This window comes from Drosophila elegans, unplaced genomic scaffold, assembly GCF_018152505.1.
Source record: "Drosophila elegans isolate 14027-0461.03 unplaced genomic scaffold, ASM1815250v1 contig_133, whole genome shotgun sequence".
NCBI lineage: Eukaryota > Metazoa > Arthropoda > Insecta > Diptera > Drosophilidae > Drosophila > Drosophila elegans.
The window spans coordinates 1,705,384-1,713,724 of record NW_024545499.1 but is presented as its reverse complement, the minus strand read 5'-3'; positions in this window follow the sequence as shown (position 1 = coordinate 1,713,724).

Sequence of the window (8,341 nt, the reverse complement as noted above, 5' to 3'; positions counted from 1 at the left end):
AGTCATTGGAACTTGGGCAGCGTGTGGGAGAGCGAGAGAGCACACAAACAGGTTGGCTGAAAGAACGCCCCTTCAGGTTTACCTGTTCCCACACACACACTCACACAGAGGCACTCGCACAGAGAGACACTCACGCGCACTGGAGCAACAACAACGTGCTGATTGGTCAGTGGGAACCGCTTGGCAGCGAACCGGCATGCGCAATGGACGCCATATTGAAACGCGGAAATCGGAGGTGACTGCAATTGCATTCGAACTCCTCCCCAGGAGCTCCTTCTCCCCGGAAAAAAGGATGCTTAGTGCGGTACCTGCGAGTCCTGCAATCCCATTAAAATTATCCACCGCATTTGTACCTCGTATCTCCTGCATAATTGCAATGACTGCTCTTCCCGTTTAAAAAATTTCAACGGAGTTGCATTACTTTCTTATCTTTAGTTTCATCTGAGCTCGTTGCTCTTTGCACTAAACAGATTCCTATTTTTAAAACTGCCTGAGAAATTGCATTCTTTTAATGATTAAAGTATTGGGTGCCTCATCAAAAAAATGATTGACTCTTAAATGACTTGATATCGGAAACTAAAAATATATAGGAAATAATGAGTTTTATATTTTTGATTTAGATATAACTTTTTAGGCTTTTCGAATTTACATAATAACTTTCTTGGGACCTTTCAGGTGTTGTACTTGTAAGTACATACATAAATTATGGCAACCGTTATTTTTTTTTTAATCAGGTGAATAAAGTAATATGGTAAAAATAGTTCCATATATCGGTAGCTCGATCTCGGCAGGTGCCATTGATATCGCATCGAGGACCACCCAAAATGCAAATTCGGAAATGGAGATCAGTAATATGATCGATACACAAAACAAACTACAAAGTTGACGGACTGATGGGGCGCCAGGCTGATGCATCTAATCAAGATCGGCAAGTGCCTACACAGATCCTAACTGAAGATCACCCCCGCTGGCGATTTCAGTGTCGCTTACAGAGTCAGATAAATTTTTGGCGCCAGGCCTCGACACTAACCAAATAACCAAAATAAGTGTTAAAAAATTAGGAAATCGTAAAATTTACATAATAACAGATCATATTTCAATCGAATTAGAAAGACAGACAGCAACAACAACAGTTGGGAATGTCAGAAGAATCAGAAAACACAAAACACATAAAGATGGACATAAAACAAAGTTGGATGGAGGCAGCGAACAGCGGGCACAGATACGAGATCCCACAAAATGTTAATGAAAAAGTGCGATAAAAATCTTGTCGAACATGAATGAGAAAAACGAGGCAACAGCAACAGCAACAGCAACAGCAACAAACCCAACAATGCAGCGATCAACACCAAATTCTGTGGTCCGAGATGAGCTTCCCCATCCCCCACCAAACATGGGGGGAGAAAGTGCCATCGTCGTCATCTGTTTGATGGGGGGCCCCGGATACCCCTTCCCGGAACGGTGGTGTTAAGAATGAAGACAATAACGAGGCTGGCACACGCGCCCCTAAGCTCTCCGCCGGACACCTGCTGCGAGATCCATGAGGTTCCGCGGGCAAACAATGGTCCTCCGACCCTCCGACCCTCATCCCCATCCACATTCACCGGACTGGAGGCGCCCGAGGAGTCGCAGCTTATTAGAAATGGTAAACAAACAGGCAAACGGCCAAATCGTGTTGAACTTTATGGTCCTCCATTCCGAATCGTGCGCACATTGTTAATCATCTGGAACTGGCCATAAAGCAGCCTTCATTGGCCATTATTAATTCGGCTGAAATTATTATTAATTTTGCGCCATAAATCTCAGCACTGCGTGAAGCGAACCCCTTTTGTGGTACGTGTGGGTAATTAGCTTTGAGTTCCTCGGGATTAGTTGTTCATTTGTTCATAAATTAGTGAAGATGATATTCTATTAATGTTTGTTAACGGTAGGACATTATCTTAGCTTTTTTTCTGTTTTACTACTATATGAATTTTGATTAGTAAAGATGGTTTTACAAGCAAAATATAACATTAATTAATTTTTCATAAAATATCTGTGACTTAACGAGATTGCTCTTAAGATAAAATAAAAATCCCTTGAGATCGTAATACAATTCCGATTAACTAAAAGAATATTGAAAAATACGAAAACGTTTGTTTATCGACGTTGGTTTTTCTTGAATATAACTAAAATTTTAACCATTTCCATCATCATAACATTTCACTTTAAAAACTTTGTAAAACATACTAACTTAAAAATAAACTCAAAATAGGGGCGAGACTAGTTTTGATGACCGCTGCAGGAAAGCCCTTGGAAATCCGATACTATAGAGCATTCTGAGACAATAGTTACCCCAATTATTTATTAATAAATAAAATAATACAAAATGTTGTGTAAAATTGAAATGTTAATATATTTGAGGGACAGTTATAACTTTAAAACTGATTAACGAGATATAAAAACATTACACCCAGAAAAAAGCCTCATAGTAAAATTAAACATTAAAATATTTCAATGTAACGTTGTCTTTAAAAATATAAACTTACTTAATTTAAAAAACATTTTTAATCGGTTTATCCAAAATTGTGGAAATAATTTTTTTTTTAACAAAATTTTTAACTGTAACTTTAAAACTAAATTTGTTCATACTTAAAAAAAAAATTAATGTGTAACACACTTTGATTCAAATCTAAAATCAGTACCAAAAATACTTAATTTAAATAAGAAAAGAAACTATTGGGAATCACCATGATATTTCGTCGTTAAAATGTCTTTTCTGTGCACTATGATAAGACTTTAAAGGGAGTTCCATTTTTAAAAACTAATATGATGGCATCGAGCCGGGAGCTTTCCCATGCAAAGTGCTTTCCTGGACACAAACTAATATATTCCTGCCCCGTACTTACCCACCAGCAACCCACCGGAAATTTAAAAGTTCTCTCACGCGTCATGTAGCAAGTCCAAGCCCTGTACAATCTCCTTCCGATAATTGGCCGCCAATTCAATTACGGACTTACATTCACTCGCTGTCGCCTTCGACATCGCCGGTGGGCGGGGGCTCTGGCTATGTGCAATTGCCTTGTAATTTGCCACAATTATTCATATTAAAAATGAGTTAAGCGTTGCCCCGGGACGGTGCCAGGTGGAAGGGGCTGCGGCTGTGGCTGCGACCGACAAGTAAGTAATTTTCACGCGTAGGTAACATTAAACGATCTCGGGGCCGGGCAACGGACCCGATTTGGGGACCCAACGGGTCGCTGGCCGGGGGATAATAATCGCTGCCACATAAATATTACAAGCATCTGACAACTGAAAATTATCTCCTTCACTCACGAGCCATTTAAATCAATTTTACACTTCGGATTTCACAGGCGGTCGCACTGGACGAAGGATACGATACGGGCTCCCCTCACGTCCCTCGCCAGTTCCTTCATCTTCTGGAGCCCAAACGAAGGCCTGCAACCTGGAAATTGAAATTTATTGAAAAAATGATGACAAACGAACGAAAATAAGCGAATGCGGCAGCTGCAAGGTGGTCCCGGGGGTGTGACGTGAGAAGCCGACGCCAAAGCTGAAATTTAAGGCCAGCACTTTGAATATATATGTTTATGGGCGAGATAGGCGCTGATTAGGGTTACCAAGTGGTTTTAAATTCTGTTCATAAGCCATACAGCCCTTTAGTCTTCAGGAATGCAGATCAACCAAACTTGTTGAATTACACATTAAATGTTTTACCATGAGTGTTCAACACTACATCGAATTTCGTTCAAGCCTGACTAGTGAGACTTTAACCATCTTTGCCTTCCTTACATTTGTTTAAAAATAAAGATTTTCGTTTCAATTCACTTTATAACAAATGGTAATTGGTATTAATTGCAAATACAGCGAATTATTAACTGAACAAAGCATGGAATTTATAAGCATCCTGCTGTTCGTTTAGTGATTTTGGAGTCTGTCTTTCCTTACATAAAAAACAAATAATTGTTTTAATCGATCTAAAATAAATCTTTAGAGATTTTTAGCTACAACAAGAAGTTAAGCCACCAATGATAGTTTTTCCACTTAGAGGCCAGACTTAAAAGTAGCAGTATTTTTGATCCAACTTTGCACTGCAAGCTGTTTCCCCTTCCTGCGTAAAATTTTGATGAGCTCGACAACTCTGGGCATGCTTCACATTTCACTGGGGTGTCATAACGTGGCACTGCCACTTCGCTATCCCCGACGCTCTTCCCGAGCGGGGCACTGTGCAAAAACGTTTAAACCAACAATTACGCGAGCATAAATCAAACAGTCGAGTGGAGTGTCGAGGAGCAAGGCGGGCGGTCCGGTTCCTGCCTCAGACCGGGCTCCTCCGGTTGGGACTCTTCTCCCAGAGACCGCGAGACGCAGTCGCGTGCGGAGAAGGGAGCGGGAGGAAGGTGCCTGGAATGCCGACACCATCTGCTGTCACAGGCGGCGACGCCTCGGCCAGCCATCCTGGCCACTTGAGGGACTCCGCCTCATCCTCCTCTTGGGATGAAGAGGCTCACCTTCCCGGTCGGTTTCGAGTGTCGATAAATAATAGCGGCCAGCCCCCAAACTTTACTGCTGATGCGGAATTCACTGATCTCGTTCTGATCGCTGCCCCAAGATTAGATTGTGATTCCCCCCATTCCCCATTTCCCACTCCCCATTTCGCATCGCCTGCTGCCTGCTTTCTGCGTCTGGCCCGATCATTTAAATAATTTTTCTATTAATTAAACAGTTTATAAGCCATTTTCACTTGCGAAAAAGGCGTGCCAAATGCCCTTTGGGCACGCGACGCAGCGGGGGGCTGTCCAATTTGCAGATATGATCGTGGGGTTGCCACATTTAACGTCCAGCTCGTGGGTGGCCAATCGACTTGCGACTCGCTTTCGCGAATCGCGTGAGCTTCCACGATCTAAAAAAAGATTTTAATCATACCAATAGCCGATTTGAATATGTGACGCGGACCTGATTAAGTTTATATTGTGCAAAAATTCAGCAAAGAGGAGTAGTGAATATGATTTTTAAATCTACAAGTAAAATTCCTTCTTTTAAGTCACTTGAAGTTACCGTGATCAATAGTTGACAGTGTTAGGAAAGGTACTAGTTCTTTGGATCTAGGCAAGGTACAAGGTATTTGAGAAAATAAGTACCTCTAGGTAAGATAAAAGGCACAACATTTGTCTTGCGTCTAGACAAGTTAATAGATACAAAAAAGGTTAAAAACACGTTTTTATTATTTTATTTTTTTTTAATACTGCGGACAATTTGTTCCTAATGAAGTTGTAGATAAGCTATGATATCGTGTATACGCTCTGACAACTAAGTCTGGTTGTAGAAACATGTAAAAAGAAACAGTTTATATATTTCATATGCGGTGAAATAAACTCTACTTCAATTTGCAGTGAAATTATTATATTTTTTTTAACATACTGGCGAAAATAATACATAATTTAATTTAGTGGAATTAAGCTGGCTTGAAAGCAAAAACAAATAAAAATATTTCAGTAGCTAAATACCTAACATAGCAAACTTTTAAGATAAATGAAAATCTTTACCTAGCTAAGGTATATGTATCAAAAAATTGTACCGCGGAAGTACCTAGGTACAAATAGGTACACCCCAACACTGATAGTTGTTAGGTAACAAAATGCTTTTTGGAGAAACTAAGTATACATTTTGACTATTTACCTTGATGTATAACTATTTTTTATATTGGCAAATGAAAGCTTCCAGCAGGTATATTGCAAACGGACAATTTTTTCTTATTTTAAACTCGTTACTAGTGAAGCACAATAATATTTTTTTAAAAAGTTACCGTTACCTTTCCCTATTATTTCCCACTACTCCAGTTATTGGCGTCCAAATAATGCGAAATATAAAATATAAAATATAAAACTGCTTTCATATATAGAAACGACAAGGTGTATAAATGGTTTCCCCAAATAAAATCAAATTTCTCTGCATTTAAGTGTGAAACGTGGAAGATCCTACCATGGAGCACCCGTTGCATGGGTGGAACTTATTCTTGGAGGGGCTTATTCCAATTTAATCATCAGCTGACACTTATAAATAACCAATTTCCTCTCGCTACCAGAATTGGTGTCGAGAGGCAAATGGAAACCCACACACGCGGAACACGCATGGGAGTTGAAAATCGAAGCCATTGCATAAATCAATGCCACAAAGACACACAAAAGTTGAATTGTGTGCAGCGCCCGCGGCACTTGACCACTGGACCTCCTTCCTCCCAGCTCGTCTGCTCCTCGGACGGAGTGGAAACCAAACTCCCAGAGAGATCGTCTGCCAAAGGTGTTAATATTCAATTAAAATTCTAGGCTCTCCGGTCGGGTGGCTAATAAATTAGCGCTCAACAAGCGAGTTGCCAATTTCAATTTGTTTTCGTATCATTTTGAGCGTGAAGTTGGCGGAGGAGCGAGGAAGTGGCTGGTCGTCCAATGGTCCAGGCTGCTGGCCAATTTATTTATTAAGCTGCGCAGGTGGCAAGCGGAGAAGTTGGCAAGGATTGAGATTTGCTGCGAATTTGTTTGCATTGCTGACCTCGGAGGAGGGTCAGACATGCTGGGAATGGTGGTAAGACCTAATCAGATCAGATCGGAAATGGAAACTCGGCCGTATCCACCAGTCTCAATCACGACTCGTGCCCCAGCTCACTTCGGTGCTCTGCATGGGATCTTGTAATCGATGTTGTACCTGGACATTTCTGCTTACACCAATGCTCGCCATGAAGCCGCTTTAATGGAGGATCCGGACTTGTAGCTGCCACAGAGCGATATTTATCGCCCCAGATTGAGTTGGAGCTGGGGTCGAGACTGCTGTCCAGCATTCCAGCATCGATTGGAGGTGGCCACTACATGCGGTCCAGCAGGGATTATGCTCCGATCACAAATGATCGCTGGCTGATTGAGTTTAAGCCGCAATTAGAGGTGATTGTGTCCGATAAAAGTTAAAGGTAAGAACACATAGCATCCGACTAAATATATGTTCCTGATCAGCAAATGTGTTACTTCGTCCTGTTGTAAGTCAACCAGAACCCGTAAAAACTAATTTTCTTTATTTTGGAACTTTTCAACGATTAAAAACAACTTTTAAGGTAGTTAATTATTTAAATTGAAAAAACTACCCAGAAAAGAATTTTTAAATAAAAAAAAATGTACAAGTTTTTGGTTAACCGCTGGAGAAATACGGAGTCCGTTACTACTTGAGAAAAAGGGTATGCTGTGTTCGCTTACAAGTTTGATACAAGTAAATGATAAATTATTAATTTATAAAATATAAATATATTCTAAATCAGGATCAATAGCCGAGTCGATTCAGCTTAGAACGTCTAGATCTCTGCACATTTAACAGCTTAAGAATATCTCGTCATGCAGATTCCACTGATGCCAAAAGTTTAACACCTATGTAAGTACATGTTTTTTGGGTGGTAAACATTTATTTATTTAATATCAACACACAAACAAAAAGTTTAAGTTCAAATATGGTATAGATATATCTTAACGTCAGATGGCGTCGCATCATTTTGGTTTGCTGCACCAATAGAATTGCAAATGGCGCCATCTGTGGTGCAGATTGATTTAAAATTGGTTTATAAGAAAATTTATAAACAACGATAAAGTAATCGATCGTTGCTAAGGCATCTATATAGTTTTCTATTTTTTCGATGGTACCTTTTGGAGCTTATTAATATAACCTTCTGATCCGGTCTGTTTCGACTTATGTACAAACTGCAAAGAATATAAAACTTATAGGAATGTTTTCTTTAGATAGCTTTATAGTTTAGAGTCCAAACTGTGATTGAAAAATTTTTCAATAAGATAAGCATTAAGTTAGTACCACGAAAGTAAAAAAAGGGCTTAGACTACAGTTTTAGACTCTTCGGTATAGAAATGAAACTAAAAAGTATTATGGTTATATTATTTGAGTTACATTAATACTTATACTATAATACTACCTGTACTTTATTTTCGATACACACTTATTAAAACTAAAATTTCAGTTTATTTTTTTTGGCTCACACTGATCAGGAATAAATATACTTTATAGGGTCGAAATGTTTCCTTCACTACGTAACCAACCTTTGACCGTATTTATAATATAAATAAAAGAATTGAAAATAAATCTTCGTACATATATATAGGGCTTTAGTTTAGTATGAGGTTTGTTCGGTAAAATGAACTGCCTTTCCAAGGAAGCATTTTCTGGACTTTCAAGGGAAATACCATTTCCCCATCTGCAAGACTTGGGCTTCGATGAAATTAACATGCTCATTATTTGTGTGCAGGTCTCTTGATCTAACTCTACTGGGGGTCTGGGGCCGAGCTGCGAGGAG